Source organism: Neophocaena asiaeorientalis, unplaced genomic scaffold (assembly GCF_003031525.2).
Source record: "Neophocaena asiaeorientalis asiaeorientalis breed wild unplaced genomic scaffold, Neophocaena_asiaeorientalis_V1.1 scaffold340, whole genome shotgun sequence".
In the NCBI taxonomy this organism is placed as follows: Eukaryota; Metazoa; Chordata; class Mammalia; order Artiodactyla; family Phocoenidae; genus Neophocaena; species Neophocaena asiaeorientalis.
In genome coordinates, this window is record NW_020172733.1 from 632696 (window position 1) to 653646 (window position 20951).

General features: G+C 35.1%; 1 protein-coding gene across 1 annotated transcript in view; it reads left to right on the top strand.

Annotated features, from left to right (window-relative positions):
• The first annotated feature begins 3806 nt into the window (after positions 1–3806).
• CNTN1 (contactin 1) overlaps positions 3807–20951 on the top strand; it is a 257042-nt gene continuing 239897 nt past the window's right edge. The window contains exon 1 of the mRNA XM_024740425.1: positions 3807–3856. The gene's annotated coding sequence lies outside the window, so the exon portion shown is untranslated. The remainder of the gene's footprint in view (positions 3857–20951) is intronic.

Sequence of the window (20951 nt, forward strand, 5' to 3'; positions counted from 1 at the left end):
GTAGAATGAATTCTGTTTTTTTAATATCTTATGTGGGATAAGGGAAGAGTTGGCCATTGTTATTTCTTCCTTCCATAAAATTAGTCACCAAAATGAAATATTGGAACAAGAGTACTCAAAACAACATTATTAGGTGAATAAAGCAGCATAAAAGGCCATAAATTTAATTATCTCTGTGTGTACACTGTCTTCTCAATTGTACCCTATTACAAAGTGGATACTTATTGATTTACTTAGTGTCTGCTTATATTTTGGTTTCTGCATCTGTTGTCATTTTCCATAAGGAGAAAAGAATAGCTTTCCCTTAGAGTACCAATGTAAATGATCAAAGTAACAGATCTTTGGAAACTAAGTTCTCTTTTTTCTGTTCTGTTCCTTCTACTGTTTTTCATTAGTCATCTCAGGAGAGTAAATTTTCTTTAGAATACTAATTGGATGTAATTTTGCCTTGTCACTTAAGAAATTGTTAATCCTGGAAGTTAAATTTTGTGACAAAACATTTCAATTGATTTACTTTTCAAATCTGCTGTAATTAACCAAATGTGTCTAGTTCTTGAGGAAGAGGTCTATAATTCTCCTGTATGAAAATATCGAGCAATGAAAGTCTATCTGGAAAAGATTTTTCCCCCCAGCCAAACACATAGTTTTCCCCCTTAATTAAAAAAAAGGGGGGGTATTCTAAATGCCAGCTGCACTTTTCAGTTGACCAGAGGAAAGCTCATAACAGCCTCCTCTATCTTACTGAATGCAGCAAACATGCTTCAGTCCTCATCAGACTTGTTCTCTGCAGTCTCCATACTCTTGCCCGGTCAAGGTCCCTCCTTCCACAGATCCTTCTTCATGTCTTCCATCATGCCATACTCTGTTGGATTTTCCTGAGTTTTTTTGTTTCTCTTCAGTTTCCCTTGCTGGTTCATTTTCCTCTGCACATGCCTGCATTCTCCAGGGCTCTGCTGGCATTAGCCTCTCTTCTCACTTCCCAACTCTCTTACCTTATGCAGTACAGCTAAGTCTTTAACAACACAGGCTACATAAACCGACTACCTATGTTTAATCCTGTGCATTAGTTTCCTGTTGCTGTGTAGCAAATTCCCACAACTTTGTGGCTTAAGACAACACTCATTTAGCATTTCACAATTTTGCAGGACAGAAATCTGGGTGGAGTTCAGCTGGGTCCTCTGCTCAAGGTCTCAACAGGCTGAAATCTAGCTGGAGGCTAGGGCTGAGGACTCATCTGAGAGGGTTGAATCTTCTTCCAAGCTCACTAGTGTTGGCAGAATTTAATTTCTTGTGATTGTAGAACTGAAGACCCCATCTTCTTGATGGCTGTTGGCCAGGGCCTAGTGTCAGTTCTTAGAAGCTGCCTGTGATTCTCTGCCACGTGACCCCCTACCTAGCCCTTCTAACACTTCCAATTTGACGTTCTTTTAAAGGGATGAACTGATTAGGCTAGGCCTACATCATCTCCCTTTTGTTTTTAACTCAAAGTCAACTGATTAATAACTAAATAGTAGGAATTGTATCCCATCACATTTACAGCTTTTGCCCTGCACAGGAGAGGAAATTGTGTGTACAAGGTACGTACACCAGGGGTTAGGAGTGTTTGAGGCCATCTTAGAATTCTGCCTATCACATCCTAGTTCTGCCATTTACTAGCTGCATGAATTTAGGCAAGTTATATAATTTCTCTGTACCTTGGTTTTTGCATCTTTAAAGTGGGATAATAAATAAAATATTCTTTGTGGAGTTATTTTGAGGACTAATGGGATTGATACATGTAAAATCCTTAGAACTGTGCCTGATACATAGTAAGAGCCTGCAAATTTTCAGTTATCATTATTAATCTATTTTCTCCCCATAGATATTGCATCCACTCCCATGACATCACACAATTACTGATATTCTTATGGTAGATATTGCTTTTCCAAAAAATTATACTTTTTAAATCTAAACTTATGACTTCACTTGCAAACCTGATCTTTTTTAGTGATTCTTATCACAGTAAATAGTGCAATTATACTATTATAGTATAATAGTTCCTTATGCTTTCCAATTTTCTCTTCCTTTCCTACCATTCATTCATTAAAAAATTATTTTTTGGAGTATCAACTATGTACAAAGCATATGATGACAGAGGATATAATGGTCAGTAAAAAGATACAGTCTCTGCCCTCATAGAACTTATAATCAAGTTAGAGAGACAGATTATACTGTATCACACAAAACTTATTAAAATAAACCCATTTTCTCAATATCTTTTGCAAACACTCAAGTCAAAGCCACTACCTCTCTTTCCTGAACTAGAGCAATAACCCTTCACTGGGTTCCAACATTCACTCTTCCTCCACTTTTTTTCCTCCTCTCAGAGCTACCGTCTTCAAGGAAACCTTATTATGTCACTCATCAGCAGAAATCCTTTCAATGGCCTCTTGTAATATGTAAGATAAAAACAAATCTTCTTCATAACCTGCCATGCCCCTGCCGGAGCTCTCCAACTCTGTACACCCCCACTCACCCCTCCCTGTCTGTGCTTTAGCCCTATGGCCTTCTTCTTGTTCCTCCATGGTGCCTCGCTCCTTCATGCCTCAGCACTGTGCACCTGCCAGTCCTTCAAAACTGGCCACTAAAAAAAAAAAAAAACTGGCCACTCTCTCTCTTCCCTGCTCTGTCTTTGCCTGATCATTCTGAGTTTAAATTTTATTCCCTCCAAACTAAATCAACATCCTCATTATACTCAAAGTACCATATGAGTCTTCTTCATCACATTTAATATAACATATAGTTATGTATTGATTTGAGTCATTACTTGATTAATATCTGCCATCATTCTGAAGAAGGGATGTTTGAGACAAGATCTAAAAGAAGAGCTTCAGCCACATGAAAAGTTATATTTTATAGATTTCAAGTGTGTTTTGTTTATGAGGGAATATGACATAGCTTGTATTTTAAATGTAAAGACTAATCTCAGAATGGGGATTTGAGGGGCAAGCTTCCTATGTAACTACCTCTGTGTTAATTCAGACCAAGCTTACCTTATTAGTATTTGGGAGGGAACACATTTGTGATCATGAGGGTTACTGAAGACTTGAACAAGAATGTGAGAAAGTGTTCTTTAAACTATAAAACTCACAGCATGACTTTTGCTGCTGTTATTGTTAATATCACCAAAATATCAGGTTATCCAAACACTTGAGCTCGGTTGAATTTGATCCATTAAATTACACCCAAATACTTGGTTTACTTTACCAAATTATTTAGGTCTACCTGTGTTTTTTTCCTTAAATTTACTTATGTTGTGTGTGTGTGTGTGTATGTGTGTGTGTGTGTGTAATACCATTCTATCAATATGTAAACATACATTTGGAATACACACTCACACATATACATATGGTGTATGTGTGGTGCATATGGTATATACACATGCTTCCTATAGTATATTTTAGTCTAGTGTTCATTATCATAAAATGGGTCAAGTTCAGCAGTCCTATTATTATAGCTTTATTTAAAATGTTAATTTTTAATACAATTCAATAATGCTTAATAAGATGGTATTTGGGATATAACCCATCAATAAGCTTTGCAAATAGTGAAACAAGTCAAATTCCTTTAGCTTAAAAGTGTTTACTGATTTTTAAAATATATTTTATGAATATTCTGAAACTTTAGTGGTCAAGGCAATAAACAAAAACTTCTAGATGATGAATATGCTACTAATTTTTTGTAGAAAATATTAAAAATCATTGCTAAAAGTAAAAGCACCTTTATCTTCAAGCTAACTGACTGTAGTTTCATAATTATTGACTTATAGATATCTGCTTTGGATGGTTTCTGAAGCCAAATTCAGAACAATCTTAAGGTAAGCTGTTTACTCGGGGGATGTGTATGTTTATGTACGTGTATTTTAGTTTTAAAGAATAAAAATATATGCCAAAACAGTGTGTAATAGAATATTCAAATGTATTTTTAGTAACTGAGCATTGAGAAATTTTCCAGTTCATGATAAACACTGTTATTGGTTCTATCTTTTTGTTATTTCTCAACTTCAAAAATATCAAAACATGTGATAAATTGTTTGATGACTACTTATTAAATGTCCTCTCAGTGACCTCTTGCACAATAGCCATACAAGTAAATCACTGTGTAAATACATAAAACAAGTAAAGGACAATTAATCCTGAGTTAATGGAGGTTGGAATGAGTTATCAAATATGGGCTGAATGAGAAACCTGAGGCTGGTTAAAGTTATGTAGCTGGTAAGTGGCACAGTTACAAGCTGAGGCCTAACTAACACCCAAATTTTGGTTTCCTATCACTGTGTGAACTACCTAGAAAAGATAAGAGTTAAACCGAATTTTGCATATTTTCTACTGAAGAGACAATGAGATGGGAACGTTTTGTGCTATGACGATTGTTAACAAAAGTGTGAAAGATCCTATAGATATGCAGTGTGCTAGAGTGACAAGTTGTAATGAAGAGCATTTGAGAAAAATGTAATAAAAATTGTATAGCCAGAGCAGATTGAGATTACGGACATATTTTGATGGATAATATTGAGTGACTGTTCCAGTTTCATCTCTAGTGTCCTCTACCTGCAAACTACTAAATTGGATTATTACCATTGGCGTTGGGTACAAGAATCCACAATGTGGTCAGGGTGATCAGTTAAAAAAGATTTAAAAAGTATTGAATTAAAAGGGATCTTTGAAAATTATCTAGTCCTGTCAAGGCATGAAGTGATGTCTTAATTCTAATAGAGGCCTGAAGACCTGGAAGCAAACAAATATTACAGCTCTTTATGATAGATTAGATAAAAGGAATAAAGGAAGGAAGAACAGAGAGGGTTTTAAGATTATTCTCACAGCAAAAAAGGAAAAATTTTAAAACTGATAGAAAAGGAATATAAACTATTTTATTAGAGAACAGAATGAGTTTGGTTTCTCTATTTTGCATCTGAAATATTGAAGGGGACCCACCTTCACAGTTCTTACAGGACATAGAAAGTTAAATGAAGAAAGGGGTGAAGATTGGGTCCTAATTCCATTAAATGTATTTATTACTTTAGAGGGGGTGATTACTCTGGAAGGATTAGTATAAAAATAGAAGCACATGTGGCTGATATTTAAACACCATTTTCAGTTGAACATTTTAAGAACAAAATATAGGGGTGTAAGCTTGAAAAATATATGTAAGAAGATGTAACTTGTATGCCTTCTATATGTAACACTAAATTCTCAAAGGTTTTATTTGTTTTGGATTATTGTTTTGGGATTTTGTTTATTTCTTTGTTTGGCAACATAGTGTATTTCTTTTAAAAGTAAGTAATGCAAATTACTTAAAAATCAGCTCTGGAAAACATTTATTTTAAATGCTGACAATGTTACTTCTTTTACTTTAAGGATTTTCTTTCATTGGGCATTACCACTATCCTGTTAACAATGCTTCAGGCAAAATACAATTTTACATTACTTTTACTTAAGAATCTAAGCTCTCATTCATTCATTGTGCAATGAAATATGTGAATTAGATGATAAACAGGGAGAGAAAGAAAGAAGGGAATCTCTACTTAGAGTACAAATTACTTCATTTGGAGTGATGTCTCTCACTAATGCTGGCCTACAATTCTATAATATTTCTAGTAATACTAAAAAAATTTTCCCTAATATTAGTTTAAAATACAGGTTAAAATAATATGTATACAGAATTATAAACTTCTTACATTGTACTAAACATACTCACTCATAGATTAAATTCATCAAATATTTATTCAGTACCTAAATTCAGTGCTAAATTCTGGGCCCATTACAATACTTTTAATACATATGGCTTCTCTTTTCAAGATGCTCACAGTCTAGTTAAAAAAAAAAAACCCAAATATATAAACAAATTATTACATCATAACGTAATCCCTTGTTATGGAAGGACAAAGGATTGGATTACTTCTGATTGAGTGGATCAAGACTGGTTGTAAATATCATCAAGGAAAGTAGATCTTTAATTTACAAATCAAGAAGTAAATATACTTTCTAAATCTAAAGATTTGAGCTTAATTATGTTTATTTAAAATATAAAAGCAGTACAAAGACTAATTGAATTTCTTAGCGTTTGATTCTCAAAGACTATGTGTTTTTTTTCTACATTTGGAGTCTGGAGGAGAGTTTATATAGTGCTATCAATACATTTTTAGAAAGTAGAGATTTAAAATGTGAAACGTATTGCCTGTGGTCTGCTAATTTTTCTTGACATTAGTACCATCAGGAACTGTACTTGTTTCTGGTTTTATTTTTAAATTTATTTATTTATTTATTTTTGGCTGTGTCGGGTCTTTGCTGCTGTGCTGGGGCTGTCTCTCTGGCTGCGGTGAGCAGGGGCTGCTCTTCTTTGCAGTGCGTGGGCTTCTCATTGTGGTGGCTTCTCTTGTTGTGGAGCACGGACTCTAGGCATGTGGGCTTCAGTAGTTGTGGCAGGCAGGCTCAGTAGTTGTGGCACGTGGGCTTAGTTGCTCTGCAGCATGTGGGATCTTCCCGGACCAGGGCTCAAACCTGTGTCCCCTGCATTGGTAGGTGGGTTCTTAACCACTGTGCCACCAGGGAAGCCCTGTACTTGTTAAATGCATGAAGAAGTTGAATGAAAAAACTATCACTTTGGTAACAGTTTTACTTAAGGTAATAAAACCCTTGTACAAGCAACAAACTGTATTACTTCAATTTTTTTCTTTTTTTTTTTTTTTTCCGGTATGCGGGCCTCTCACTGCTGTGGCCTCTCCCATTGCGGAGCACAGGCTCCGGGCGCGCAGGCTCAGCAGCCATGGCTCACGGGCCCAGCCGCTCCACAGCATGTGGGATCTTCCCGGACCAGGGCACGAACCCGTGTCCCCTGAATCGGCAGGCGGACTCTCAACCACTGCGCCACCAGGGAAGCCCACTTCAATTTTTAGAAACTAAATTTAAGTAGGATTAAAAATAATTTATAGAGCGTTCCTTTTCTGGCAGCTGTTAAATGAAAAACTCTAAAAATATGACTATAAAATACTTCTTTTTAAATGCTTTTCTGAAAGGGTAAGAAAGCAAAGAATCCAAAGGGGACAAAAACGAAGTGAAAAAAGAAACCCAAGAGGTAAGTAAGGGCAACACTGGGACAGAAGATGAAGCAAAGGGCTAACTCTAGTTGTAGTCTGATAGAAGTGTCTCTCTCAGAGAATCAGAACCCTTAAGGACAACACTCTAAGAATAAGGGTCTATACAAAATAAACCTACCACCAAGAAGGTACATCAAAGAAACATGCCTATCTAGACATTGCACTGGGTGGAGGGACACAGAATTGTCCTTAGAACTCAGAATTATTAGATGGCTTTCACTGAGACTTGATGGCAGAATTTACCTGTGTGATCAACGAACTTTATCCAGTTATTTAGAGTGGTTCCAGATTCACAGTCAGTGAGTAGAAGCAAAAGAAATCACTTGCTTTGTGAATCCAAATTGAATGTTCCCAAGATAAATTTCTAAAATAATTAGTTACCAATTTAAAAATTGCAAAGCATAAAGAATAAATTAGACTTGAGAGAAAGCTGAAAAGAACCATACAGAAGACATAGTCTTACAAAGATACATTGTATTGGAATGATCAGATTCAGAAAAGAAGTATGTTGAATATTCTAAAATTAAAAGAGAAATTAATTTTCTATTGCTATTTTTATGTTCTATGACAAATTACCACACACTTAGTGTCATAAAACAACAAATTGTACAAGTGTCACCAGATGAAACTCAAAGTATAGGCAGGATGCAATTCATTCTGGAGGCTCTAGGGAGAATCGAATTAATTTCTTGTTCATCTGGGTTGTTGGCACAAGTCAGTTCTCTGTGGTTATAGGACTAAGTTCCTTGTTTTGTTGTTGGCTCTAGGTTGAGGGTTTCTCCCAGTTTCCAGATGCTGCCACATGACTTGACTTTGGGTCCCTTTTTTACTTTCAAAGCCAGCAAAGGCAGGTTGAGACTTTCTCACATCATATCTCTCTTACCTCTTCAGTCCAAGTTGGCAGTATCTCTGCTTGCATAAGATTCTCAAGATTTCTGTGGATTTTCCATAGATGTCACAAGGATTCAATCCATTAGACAAAGAGGCTCATGTGCAGATCTTTCCAAGAAAATCTCTACTTTTGGCTTCTGATGAGATGACTGATGGGATTTATGATAACTTCCTTAATTTTTTCAAAGAGTCTTTTATGTTACTGATTACTCTGATCTTTCTATCTTTCTGAAATAGCTCAGAAAAATAATCTCTTAATTTTTAAATAAATTTAAATGAATATCTTAATTTTAACATTTTGCCATATTGGAAGGCTGAGAATTTCCAAAATCATCAAGTCCTGATTCCTTTTTGTTTAACAGTTCCTCTGTCAGTTTATCTCTTTCCTCTTGCATTTACTCTAAGGGAAAAGAAGAAATCAGTCTGCACATTCAACACTTTACTTGGAAATCTCCTCAGTTAAATATCCAAGTTCATTGCTTACAAGTTCTGTTTTCCATATAACTGCATGACACAAGCCTGCTAAGATTTCTATTTAACAAAAATCCCTTTTCCTCTGGTTTCCAATAACATGTTCTCATTTCTTTCTGAGCCCTCACCAGCAGCATTCTTAAAATCCATGTTTCTATTAATAGTTTGTTCATGACCATTTATATTTTCTATGAGGCAATTTAGGACTTCTCTGTAATGCTCTTTACTTCCTTCTGAGCCCTCATGGACATTCTTTAATGTCCATATTTCTGCTAACAGTCTATTCAAAGAAAACTAGGCTTTTTCTTCCATACTTCATAAAATTCTTCCAGCCTGTACCCACTGCCTGATACCAAAATCTATTTCACATTTTTAGATATTTGTTACAGAAACACCTCAATTCTAGTACTAAAATCTATATTAATTTTCTATTGCTGCTAAAAAATTATTACAAACAGTGGCTTAAAACAGCATAAGTTAATTATTTTATAGTTCTATAGAACAGAAGTTCAGTACAGGACAGTTCTCATTGGACTGAAATTAAGGGTGTCAGATATGTTCTGGAAGCTGTAAGGCAGAATCAGTTTTCTGCCCATTCACATTACTGACTGAGTTCAATTCCTTGTGGATTTAGGACTGGGGTCCCCATTTTCATGCTGACTATAAACTGAAGGTTGTTCCCAGCTTCCAAAGGCTGTTGCCTTTCTTGGTTTATGGCCTCTTCCTTACCTTTCTACAGCCAGCAACACTGGGCTAAGTCCTTTTCACATTGCATCTCTTGACCCATTCTTCTGCCTTCCTCTTCTGCTCTTAAGAGCTCATGTGATTGGATTGGGACCATCGAGGTAATCCAGGATAATCTCACCATTTCAAGGACACTACCTTGATCACATCTGCAAAGCTCCTTTTCCCAGGTAAGGTAACATATCTGCAGGTTTCTGAGGATTAGGTCATGGACATCCTGGGAGTGGAAGGAGGACCATTATTCTAACTACCAAAAATGTATTTAAAGAAAAAAATGTCTGAAAATATGAGCAAGGAACCAGACAATGTAAAAATGAGAAGTGGCTTTGGAAAAGGATAATAGAAATGAAACATATTATAATTGAAATTATACACTTAAAAAGCAGTTTAATAGAATTGATCCAGCTAAATTTGTGATCCAAAGAAATAATTATCAAAGAGAGAAACATCACAGAAAGAAAAAAATGCAAATTACCAGAGAGACTATGGACCATGGAACAGATGATGAACAGAATGAAAAGATGTAAAACATGTAATTAGTGTTCTAAAATCAGAAAATAGATATAAGGAAGAGGAAGAAATACTTAAAGAAGTAACAGCAGAGAATTGTTGAAAAATACTTAATCTTCAGATCTTGGAAGACTAAGGAAACTGAGACAGGATAAATTATAAGAAAGTTTATGTGTAAACACATAAAAATGAAACTGCAGAATGCCAAGACTAAAAGAAGAACTGGAAGCAGCTAGAGAAACAAGACAGCACTGTTAAATGGAAGGTGATTAGATTAATGGTCAACTTCTAAGTAGTTAAAATGGAAGCCAGAGTTACCGGGATATGGGATCTACCAGAGGATTCCATTTTTCTGTGAGCAGCCCGTACCTCACGCTACTCTATTCTTCCAGTGATGGGTGTTATTGTGAAGGCTTATTTGTATTTCTTCACTCAACCTTTAAATACTGTGTAGTATTTCTAATATCTAACAAATATGAGCATAAATAAAAGTATAACACATATAACTATCGATTTATTCAACAAATATTCATTACCAGCTCCCTGTGATGCTCACTAGAATGCAGATTCTATTCTAGGCATTGGGGATATAAAAAAAAAAATCCATCCCCGTCAAGTTATCTACCTATATCAATCTCTCATGAATTAGAGTTTGTAAGCATAAAGTCACACCTTTTTTATTTATAACGTAACTCCTCTCATTTGCTTGCCGGTCATAAACCTTGATATCTTTATAACTTTTATATGATTTTCAACAATTCCATGCACCCTCCTAAATGCTACAGTTTGCTCAGGACTTAGCAGCTATCATCAATCAAAAGTAGTTTGTTTAACACCAAATATGTGCTCACTCTTGCACTTGGCACTTTTGGGAACAATGGGAAAAACACTATAGCCCTAGTGTATCTTTCAGTGCCATGAAATACTATTTATTATAATGAATTTTGGCAGACTCGCCTTGTTATTTCTGTTCCACAACTGAATTATTTTATATGCTTAATAAAGTTTCTCATTAATTATATTAGAATGAATTATTGAATATATATTAAAAGCTGTGGCTTTATTTTTTGAGCATGGCTAATGTAAGAAAATTGCATGAATTTTTATTCCATTTCATCAAAACAATAATTGTTTTCTTCAATAAAAGAAAATCCAGGAAGAAACAGGGGATTTAGTGCCTGAGATTCAATGAAGAGTAAAATAAAATCACTGTGAACTTTTCATAAAGCAAACATAAGCTTTATTTTCTCCCAGAATTGCACAACAGCATTCATCTGGAGTTTAAGAAAACATTTTACTAATTACTAGTGAATAATAATTTACTAAATTTTGCTAGAGGTATAATTTTATCTGGAAAATATATAATGTCTATGACATCCCTTTTGTAGAGGATAGAAGATTAGTGTCAAACAGAATTGGTTTGAATTCTAGTTTTGCAAATTACTAACTGTGGCTGATTAGGCAAGCTATGTGTCATTTTTGAGCCTTCTTCCCATGATAAAAAAAAAAAAAAAAAAAAACAACTGGAATTCAAATGCAGTCACATCTCTTTTATTTTTTTTTCACATAACTTGAAACTTGGCATGCCCATATAAGCAGGAAGTCCAATGCCTCCCTCCTGAGGTCCTTGCTGCCCTCACTCCCATTGCTGAAGATTCCCAGAGGATCACTCTGTCTAATGTAGTCTGCCCTGCTTCCAAATCCCAAGCAGAAAGAAAACAGGGGAGTCCATCCATTGCTTTCTGTCTGTATACTTGGAGCTGCTATGGAAAACTGATCTCCCAGCAGATTCCACCTGGTGATTTTGCACTGCTACAGGGATGTTCTGTCTGAACTGATCCCTGTACACTGTGGACTTAATAATTCTATTTGTCATCAGCTATCATTCCTGCAATTCCCACCATCATATATTGGCCAGGACAGGAAAGGCTGCCAGCCTCAACCTTTCTCCAGGAATCTCTAAATTATGGTTCTGAGCTTGGGTCGATGGCCTTGTACTCCCTTGCCACAGGGTGACCTTGCTGAGGCTCCTGATATCCTTTCCTGCTGACAACCTCAGTCAGAAACAGAAATCCTTTAAGGAGGTTTCAATAACACTAAATCACAAGAGGATATTCTCCAACCCCAAGTAACCTCTTGGAAAACTTAGTGACCCGCTCTTGTGGGAGATGAGCCATAATTTAGCAGGTCATAAAAGGTTCTAAATAATAGAAAAGGTTCTAAATAATCTTTCCCCAGGAAGATAGGTACCTACTAGGTTACTAAGGACAAATCACATGACTCTTTAAAAAGAGATTCTCTCTAGATGACTCACTGACTTCACTAGAGAAGCTTCTTCTCTTCCTCTTAGGTTCTGCCTCATCAATTACATTGTACATACTGTTGCTGAGAGAGTAAATGAGATGACACATAGCAAATGCCTATCAATTCCCACTATTTAGTAGACACTTAATAGATTCCAGTTTTCTCCTTTGTCTTATAGTCTTAATTTTTAATTTAAACCTTTACTGTTATTTTGATTATTCACATAAATTTCATAAGTGAGATTATAAAACCAATAAGGGAAGAGAGTTATGTCTTGTACATTTTTTAAGGCTCAGCATAATACCTTACAGAAAAATATTAATTACTATGTAATTATTGATTTAGTTATTACTTTGAAGTTTATTTTTCCATATGTAGATAATATAATCTTTTTAAATTTCCTTGTATGACTTTCTGCTATCATACTAAATTATTATTCTGAGCAGAAGCTTGGCATGGAAAGGATATGAAATTCTAACATATATATTTGCATTTTGATTACTGAATCACCTATCAGTCAATAACACTTAAATTGCTTAGAAATTTTCACAAGCCCTTGAAATGATGGGTTTCATTCCTTCTCATAAATGGTGAGGCAAGAACACATTAGTATGTGTTGCACTGAAAGGAGCTGAAGGGAACTTAAATTTGAATTCTAAGTCTCTGCTGACACCTGTAAGAGTATAGAGAAGCCATTCAATGTGCCTCCTGTAGCACAAAGGGTAACAATAAAAAAAATATTATAATGATTAGAGGAAATAACTGTGTAAGTGCTCTATAATAAGAGCCCTTTAATTTAAAAAATGCACACTTACTTTGAAAAAAATGGAAAATAAGTGAAATAACTCATAATCTCACCTCTCAATAATAAACTTTTGTTAACATCTTGAGATATTTTGAAGTCACAGATACATTTTAACATTCTATTTTTTTAGTTCATCTTATAGTGTGTTGAATTTTGAAACTTTTCATGTCACAAATTTTTCAAAACCATTTTTTAATATTATAACATATAATTTGGCCACTTCTCTTAGTTACATGTTTTTTTTCCTAATGTTTCACTTAAAGATAATTTTATTTTTAACATCCTTGCAATGTTCTTATATTCATGTATATGAACATTTGTAAGATTCTTACATTTTAGATTTACATCCTTAATATTTGCTACTCTAACCTTCCTTGTTCCATTTAATCTGGAAATACCTCCATAGACCCATGACTTGTACAAATCTATTATTCATTTTACTGAAATCCACACTTGGGTGCTGCCCTGGGCTAGTGTTACTAGTACTAACTTCATCTATTGAAGTCTAGTGGCTGCCTGTCCCTCTCTCACTCAGCTTAATTTTTCTCTCCTTTCCACGGTCCACATTGAATCTATCTTTACTAGAGTGTTATAATAATTCATCAAATTGTCCTTCCACTCAAAAAGTATTCTTTTAATTCATTTGATTTTCTAAGGTTTTATTTATTTATTTATTAGCACTTACAATCACATCTATTTTTTCTCCCTTCTGTGCTTTGCTTGTTAAGTTTGGTGTCAGAGCTGTAGTTCTAGGTTTATACAATGAAAGTGGTAGCCTAAATCATATTCTACAGAGTACAGTGCAAACATGGGAAAGTTAAATATAACAACTTGCCATTATATAGCCCAGTAACTAATACTTTGGAAAGCAGAATCAATATTCAATTTATTGCAGCAATTATAACACTGAGCTCAAAACAAGATAAAATATTACAGACATAAATATAAATTTTTTTCTTTTATATTTGAAAATATAATTCTATAAATATGGGGTGGTAAGGGATCTGACTTGACACCAATTCATATGAAATAAATAATTATACCTTTTTAGAAGGACCACAAGTATACGTACCAACAAAGCACACTAGCTGCTGATATAACTCATGTCAAAATACATTGTGTTTATAAGTCAGAAGAAGTGTGGCACTGTTCTCACCATGTTTCTGAGATTCTTTCCAGCAGCAAATTCTAGTACATGAGAGACTCTTACAAATATGTATGAGTCCTGCTGTTAAGCCCTGCGTCCAGCTGGTCTTTGGAGCTTGTCCTATCCAGCTGATACCCTTAGCTGCCTCTAAAGGGTAACACAGATGATGTTTAGGAGTCAGTGAGTTCCCCCTGCAGCTTCTGAGATGGGCAGTCTTATGGATAGGAAACCACATTCCCCTCTTATCTCAGAGAACCGTCCTTACATCTGTGATACTATCACTTCATTCTACCAGGATACCTCTTACAAGACTGTTCCCTAAGTTACAGCTTCCAACTGTGGTCGTAGACTACCTAACTAATAGGAAACTTACAGTTCTTGCCATGCATCGTGGAGTCCCACAGAAAACTAGAGTGAGCTTTGCTCTCTACTCCCTGTGTGTGCCTTTTGGCCATCTCCCATCTGTCCAGTTCCCAGGCTCTGACAACACTGGAAATATCTGGGATTCTGCTGCTCGGTAACTTGCAAGCAGGAAGGAGAGCCAGCACCCCACATTCAAAATCACATCCAAATCTCAAGGGAGGGTTTTCTGTCCACCTCTCCTATACCCTACCAACACCCAACAGAGGCAGGGGAGCAATGTGAGTCTCCTATTTCTCCATAAATTCTTCTCTTCAACTCTCTTTCTTAACCTTCTTTTAAAATTTCTTCTATGTTAAAAGATCCTAGGAAATCAGTTCTGCCTATTTCCCAAGGAACCATGACCCTAACCCAAACTTGAGGGAGGATCCTTTGCAGCAGTTAAGGGCTGGGCCTTTATTCTCAGCCAGCTGAGGACTGTCACCACAGGATTGAACCCTGCCTTTTCCTTTCAGACACAGCTTATAAAAGAGGCTTACCACTAGTCTATGGCTGAGGTTAGGAAGGAGCACTTTCCTCAAATCTTTATTTTATGTTGTTACAGCAATTCTTATTACTCCCTTCAGTTAGAACTAATAATTTTCTACTCTTTTAAGTGCTGTATTTGACAAATTTAGAATTATTACACACGTTAATGCACATGATATGTATGTAGTTTATCAACTAGTTCCTTTTTACATTTTAACCAATGAAAAGGTGATCACTTTTAAAATGTCATCAATTTATCTTTGATTTTGCTTAAGCCATGTCACTGTATTGCTCCTGGTTTATCACCTTGATCTAGCAATAAGTACAGGCAGCATTAATGCTGATCTCTATTACCCCTCAATACATCTCAAATTCTCTTCTATGGTCTGGAATTCCCAATGTTCCATTTATGAATGCTCTTTGTTTCCAAAGCTGGACCATTTTCCCTCGCAAGCCAGTTAAAATACATATGGGCACTGATTTGTTTCTTTTGAAACTAAGACATTGATTCAATTATCATATTGGAGGAAGTTCATGTTGGTAAATTTATATCACTTCTTTTATACATATCTAATAAACGTTCCACAATTCAGGATTTTACCTAGAAGTATGTAACATGAAAAAATATTCAGGACCTTGACAAAATAAAGAGTTTAGTTTAATATCACTGTCCTTGCACAATGAAGAAACCACCTGAGATAAATATGTTCTTCGAGTAGCACTTTTCATGAATATTTTTTAGCTATTCCTGTAAGAGACAGCAACATTATTTTTGTATTGCTGAAGTGCTTTGAGAGTAATGTCTCAAAGTGCTTTGAGAGTAATGGTGAAAGCATAAACAAAACACAAAGGCCAGTTTGTTTTTATACCTAAATGGGGAATTGTTGGTGAAGAGCTGTGCCAGCCAGTACAGAGTGGGATAACATTTTATTCCTCTCAAGATAGATGGATTGCTGAATTGCCTGAGTTCCTGCTGTTTTATATCTTGCCCCTTGAATTTGAAAATGAATAACTGCTCCTTTTTTTCTAAATGGATAGTGAGAAAATATATAATTTCAGTAAAACTCAACTCATAATATTGTCATTAAAATTATGTCCACCTGATATTTTATCCACACAATATATTGCCAAAATATTAAATGTCTTATTTATTAAATATTATATTTTTGGTAAATTATATCATTATAAAACAGGGTATGGACAATTTGCCAGTGGGTTACACTTTTAAAATATTCCTTCAAATTAAGAGAATTAAGTTTTACATCATTGATAAAGCCATTATTTGAAACTTTTTTGTTGGGAGATAATAAATTCAACAAATGTCTTTTGAGTGCCACAGTGAAAAGTCTCTGTAGGGGACAGACATAAAAAGAAAGCATAGTTCCCACAATCAAGGAGCTCTAAACAAGTAGAGAAAAATTATTACATGTACAGAAGATTATAACAGAGGGATGCAGGAAAGTTACAATGACTATGAGACAAAAAAGGGAAAGTACTTCCCATGGAGATGAATAATTGAAAACGATGGAACATGGAAAAGGAGTCTCACAGCTGAGGAGGGAGAAATTAGAAGAGAGAAAGACAGTTGGATCATGGAGATCCTTAAATATGAAGAGAGAATTTGATTTTTGTCCTGTAGATATAAAGGAGTTATGATGGCTAGTGTTATGTGTCAGTTGACTAGGCTGTAACACTTAGTTGTTTAATCAAACACCAATTTGGCTTTGCTGTGAATGTATTTTGTCAATGTGGTTAGCATCTAAAATCAGTTGACTTTAAATAAGTAAGTTATCCTCCATAAGGAGGGAGGGCTTCAACCAATCACTTGAGGGCCTTAAGAGGAAACACTGAAGTTTCCCAGAGAAGAAGAAATTCTGCCTTAAGTCTGTAGCATCAGCTTCTGCCGAGTTTCCAGCCTTCTTGACTACTCTAGGGATTTCTTACTTGCCAGCCTGACACACACAGTCAACTGAGCCAATACCTTAGAATAAATCTTTTTGTATATAAACACATATATATCTTATATACTGTACATATATATTCTATATGTTATACGTGTATTCTATATGTTATACACACACACACACACACACACACACACACATATTATGTTGGTTCTATTGTTTGTTTCTCTGGAGCAGCCTGACTAAATCAAGACTTATTACAAATTTTAAACAAAACTGTGTTTATAACTATTATGACACAATTAAGTCTTGTAATTTTAAGCTTTTATTGAACATTAATTTATGCCAGATTTAAATGCTTTGAGAAAAAATAAGCATAAAATATAGTACCAGTTTTAGTAATTTTCTGCACTCTGCACAGGAAAATACTGTTTTTTCCAAATTCTTTCATTTAACCAATCAATACAACATTGCTATAAGATAGATATTAATAATGAGGCTATTATTATCTTTCTAATTTTACTAATGAATAAACTGAATTACAGCTAATATATGTGAGGCTCAGGGACAAACTGCATGCTACAGCTCATGAAATGTTGTGTATTTAATCACTAAAGTGCACATCTTCTAATGTAAAACAAATTGGCTGCAGTCAATGACACATGATCAGAATAAAACTATGCTCTTAAATATTCATAAAAGAAAACATAAACAGGTATATTTGTTAGAGAAGAGAGTTTTTAAGCAGATAAGTCTTCATGGGTGGTAGAAGGAGTCTGATGGCTTCAACAGTGAAAATAAGGAAGTAGCTTAGATCATGATTACCAGATCTCAGAAAAGTTAAAGCAATTGCAGTGTTTTCACAACCTCAGACAGCCACCTTCCACCAGATTTTAACAAACATTGACAAACTATTACAGTAGTGCTATTCAAAGTATGATTCTAAGACTATCAACATCAGCATAATGACCCAGGAATTTACTAGAAATGCAAATTTGAAAGTTTCAACGCAGATTTTACATATCAGAATTTCTTAGAGTGAGGCCTGGGAATTTGTATTTTAAAAAAGCTTACCAAATGATACATGTCGTGTAAAGTTTGAAAAGCACTGCATTACAGCAGCAAGGACCAGCAAATAAGATGTGAGGTAGCCACAGCAATCAGAGAAGAAAAGGAAATAAAAGGAATCCAAATCAGAAAAGAAGTAAAGCTGTCACTGTGTGCAGATGACATGATACTATACATAGAGAATCCTAAAGATGCTACCAGAAAACTACTAGAGCTAATCAATGAATTTGGTAAAGTTGCAGGATACAAAATTAATGCACAGAAATCTCTTGCATTCCTATACACTAATGATGAAAAATCTGAAAGTGAAATCAAGAAAACACTCCCATTTACCATTGCAACAAAAAGAAAAAAACATCTAGGAATAAACGTACCTAAGGAGACAAGAAACCTGTATGCAGAAAATTATAAGACACTGATGAAAGACATTAAAGATGATACAAAGAGCTCGGTGCTTTTGACCGCCTGGAGAGGTGGGGTAGGGAGGGTGGGAGGGAAGAAGACGCAAGAGGGAAGACATATGGGAACATATGTATATGTATAACTGATTCACTTTGTTATAAAGCAGAAACTAACACACCATTGTAAAGCAATTATACCCCAATAAAGATGTTAAAAAAAAAAAAAGATGTGAGGTAAGCTTCGCCAGGACACCAGAATAAAAATACCAATTTAGAAATAACTGGAATTAACAATGGTTGATGAATGTTCTGTCTTAGTATGATACAAGATAAGAATCTGGGACCACAATAAATCCAGAAGGGACAGAACTTTAGTATCATGGAGAAGATGAAACTCTCCCACTCAGGTAAGGATGAGTTTGGACACAAAGAATAGGTTACATAGCATAAGTGAAAGTGGTCTGGGTGATATCCATCAAGGATCAAAGCAGAGTTAAAGATTAGGGCAGATGTGATAAGCTGAGGAGGCAAAAATCCTGGGACAAAAGAATAGCTATTTTAGAGTGTGACTAAAGATTTAAGAATCCATAGCCAAAGGTCTGAAGTTGAATATAAACTGTTTATTTGGAAACAGGCAGCCCAGATCTGTTAGGCCAACCACATCACATTTGCCAATTTTCCATCCTAAGGAATTAGGTCTTGTTAATAGATAATACTATCACAAATTGTGTCACTGAATCATATGTCTATAAAGCCACAAAAATATTTTCGGCACTCTTTATGTGCCAAGTTCAGTGATAAATAAGAGATAAAAAATTAAGTGAGACAAGTATGATCTCTGCCATTAGGAGAGTCAGGCATTAAATACACAGTTATTATACAAGTAAGTAATTATGATTGCTGTAAGTATTACTCAGAAAAAGTACAAGTATTACGAGACTGAATCACAGGATGCCTAAGCTAGCCTGCAAAGAGGAAGGGTAGGAGGATGATCGGGAATGGTTCCCAGAGGAAGTAAATTTTAAGTTATAACCTCAAAGATGAGATGAAGTTGATTAAGACAAGAGCTCGGGAAAAAGCGTTCTAGGCCAAGAGGGCAGTCTGTACAAAGTCTGTACATTGGGGAAAAACATGAGGATGGCCAGGGTGGTTGGAATATGAATAAAGGGAGAATGCACAAGATGAGATTAGTGATGATACAGACCCGTTATGCCCTGTTGAAGAATTGAATAGCATCCTAATTGCAGTAGAAAAACACAGGACAATTTTAAGCCAGTAAATAATATGATGACATCTGCTTTAAAAATATATCATTCTAGGTGATATGATAGGGTATTTGACACGAATTACACAGGGAAAACTTTTAGGAGGTCATTGTACTAGTTCAGGCAAGGCATGGTGATGACTCAGATTATGTTAATGGTAGTGAGGAAAGAAAAAACAGACAGATTCAATATATGTATATTTACCAAGTACAAACCAATGGACTAGTGGCCAAAGAGGAAGAAGAAAATATAAAGTATACAATCTAGGTTTTTGGTATGAGCAGATGAGTAGAGATTTGTACCATTAACTAAGATAGGGAAGACTGGTGGAACCAAGTTTCAGAGAAAAGTCAAGAATTCAATTTTGGACTGTCCAAGATTAAGATGCCTATCAGTTACCCAATATAAATGTAAATATAAAGTAGACCAGTGGACTGATGGATCTGAAGCTCAGAAAAGACACTTTGCCTGAAGATGTAAGTTTGGATTCATTGTACGTGGTAGGTCAAATTATTAGAGTGGATGAAAATGCCTAGGAAGAGAAGATGAAATCAGAAGAGATCTCTTATCTTTCAATCTTTAAAGGATGATAATAAAAATGTTGCACTGGCAAAGGAGACTGAAAAGGAATGGTTAGAAAAGCAAGAGGCAAAGATGAGTGCAACAGAAACCAGTTGAAGAGATGTTTCAACTAAGAAGGAGTCAGTAAATATGAGACAGAGTGCAAAAGGATTAAAAAGAATGAAGTGAATAGGACTGACCAATTTACAGTCCTTCATTTTCCTGCACTTATTGTACTTTCTTAGTCAATCTTGGTTACATGTGTCCACATCCACTGATTTATTCCAAGCCAGAATCCTCAATGTCATTTGTAACATCTTCTCTCTAATCTCCCACATACAACCTACATCTCTAAATAGCATCTTTAAAATATGAAAGAAAATGGAAAAAAAACCCTGTCAATCTAGAATTCCATACCTAACAAAATATCTCTCAAAAATGTAGGATACATACTTCATAATTTTTTAGATAAACAAAAAATAAGCAAATTCATTGTCATCAGACTTGTACCATAGTAATGGCAAAGGAAGTTCTTCAGGCAGAGGGAAAATGACACCAGATGGTGTTCCCTAGAGCTGTGCAATACAGAAGCCCAGAGTATCAAAGCCCATATTCTATCTACACTACTTTTGAGTCAGAAGCTGAAAGTGATATTGACATAAACCCAGTTGTCATTTAACTTATTTTTTAACTTTTTATATATTTATAAATGAACACTAGTAAGTTAAATTAATGTATCAGTCTCAGATTACCTAATATCAAATCGATTGTTTGATGTCTTATATAATTGAAATTTTATGCACAATAAAATCTATTATTGAGTAGTTACTTAATAATGTATACATAATACAATCTCT